The sequence below is a fragment of the Penaeus vannamei genome, unplaced genomic scaffold (assembly GCF_042767895.1).
Source record: "Penaeus vannamei isolate JL-2024 unplaced genomic scaffold, ASM4276789v1 unanchor5364, whole genome shotgun sequence".
NCBI lineage: Eukaryota > Metazoa > Arthropoda > Malacostraca > Decapoda > Penaeidae > Penaeus > Penaeus vannamei.
The window spans coordinates 20,001-22,500 of record NW_027218342.1 but is presented as its reverse complement, the minus strand read 5'-3'; positions in this window follow the sequence as shown (position 1 = coordinate 22,500).

The window sequence follows — 2,500 nt, the reverse complement described above, 5'->3', positions numbered from 1 at the left end:
TGCTAATTTGGCTGACATAAACAAGGACATAGTAATATTGGGACATGAAGAAAAAGTTGTAGAAGATGGAATTGAACGATACAACGAAGACAAGAAATTAATTGTAGATATTCTCAAGGTCATAAATCCCAAATTTGCCGAGCAGAATATCATAGCTCACAGGAGGCTGCGATTATTCGAAAAGGGAAAGAAACGGCCTCTAAAAGTAACATTCTTGAATAAGTAAATAGTAACTGATATAATAAAGAAAGCCAAAGTTCTGGCCACCCATGAGGAATACAAAAAAGTCTGACCGAAGATGACAGAGTAACACTACAAAAGAAATTGGAAGAAGTAAAAAACAAAAATGAACAAAGGACTGAAGAGGAAAAAAACTTATTTATTTGGAGGGTGAGAGGTCTCCAAGCAAAGCAAATATACTATCGGAACCAAAATGTAGAGGCAGACAAACATTAACCCTGCAACCAAATTTAATACCTAAAGATTATATAGAAATAGTTTATACAAATATTGGTGGTTTATCTTTGAAGTTGCTTGAACTAGAGACAATAATTGATATGGATAAACCGGATGTAAATGCATCACTGAAACCAAACTGGACTACTCCATAGACGATGTAACATTAGGGCTTAAAGACTATAATATTTGGAGAAAAGATAGGGCAGATGGAAATGGAGGGAGGGTAGCAATATTAACAAAGAAAGGAATCATTATAAAGGAGTTAGAAATTAATCAGGACCCCATACTGGAAATGAAGGTAATTGAGGTAGAAACAAATGGGGTAAACATAATAATAACCACGGTATACATGCCACCTCAAACATCGGTGTGGTCACTAGAAAATTACCAGAAACTAATTCAAGAGACAATAAAGAGCCTGGAAGAAGTGCTACAACTTTCGGAACCCAATTCAACAGAAATGCTTATTACAGGGGATTTTCATAGCAAAATTGACTGGGAAAGTTTCGATCCTAGAGCACAATCAGATTCTTGGAATGCTAAATTACTAGATGTCATAAATGAGCATTGCCTTTTCCAGAATGTTACAGATCATACCAGGATAAGAGGGCTTGATAAGCCGTCTATGCTTGACCTAATATTTACAAAGCATAACGACGATATTAAGGATATCGAGTACTGTCCTCCTTTAGGAAAAAGCGACCCTGTAGTGATTAAACTAAAATACTGTCTGCTACAGGAAAAACTCATCGTAAGCAAAGAAAGGAAAAGTACAATTACAAAAGAGGTGATTATAGAATCCTTAAAGATTTCTTTGATAACATAAACTGGGAAACACTTCTGGATGATGAGAACCTTGATGTTTAGTATTCAAAATTTTGTGAGATCTATAAAAAAGGAGTGGAAAAATTCATATCCAAATTCAAAATTGAAGCAAGTGACAAATGCAAGAAAATGAGGGAAAAAAAGCATCTCCTTTGGAAAAGATTCAGAAGGCATAGATCTCAGGCAGCATATGAAAGATATAAAGTAGGAAGAAATGAGTATACCCAAACCAAGAGAGAGGCGAAATTAGACTTTGAAAAGGTTATAATCAAAAAATGTACAAGTCAACCAAAACTCTTCTTTAACTACATAAATAGTAAAACTAAAAGTAGGGATCAAATTAGTGCTATCAAAGACAATAACATTATATATTCTAAGGAGGAAGAAATGTGTGAAATCCTAAATGAGAAATTTCAGTCAGTGTTTGTTCAGGATCCATGCTTAGATATGGCAAATACCCGTACAAACATAAAGAACATCGAAAATATCAATCTCAAAAAGAACGAAATAAAAGATGTACTAAAAGGATTAGACAAGACCAAAGCAGAGGGACCAGATGAAATTTCTAACTGGGTTCTTAGGGAATGTGCCGAAGAACTGTGTACTCCTTTATTGTTAATATTTCAAAATTCACTAAGACAAGGTAAACTACCAAAAAGTTGGAAATTTGCAAATGTTACACCCTTATATAGGAGCGGCGACAAACAAAACCCACTATATTATAGACCAGTTTCATTAACTAGTGTAGTATGCAAACTGCTAGAAAGAATAATTAGAAAACAATGGGTTGAAATGCTTGAAAAACACGAAATGATATCAAATAAACAATTTGGTTTTAGAGAAGGAAGGTCATGTGTAACAAATCTCCTCTGTTTTTATATTAGAGTATCTGAAATATTACAAGAAAGAGACGGCTGGGTGGATTGTGTGTATTTAGACTTTAAGAAGGCTTTTGATAAGGTGTCTCATAGAAGGCTACTATGGAAATTAGAGCACCTAGGTGGAGTGAAAGGCAACCTACTCGCATGGATGAAAGACTTTCTTCATGAAAGACAAATGAGCACAGTAATTAGAGGAAAGCATTCTACATGACGACGAGTAACCAGCGGAGTGCCTCAAGGATCGGTGTTGGCGCCGATTATGTTTACTATTTTCGTCAATGATTTAGAGTCAAACATAAGCCCAGGTAGTTATCTGAATATGTTTGCAGATGATG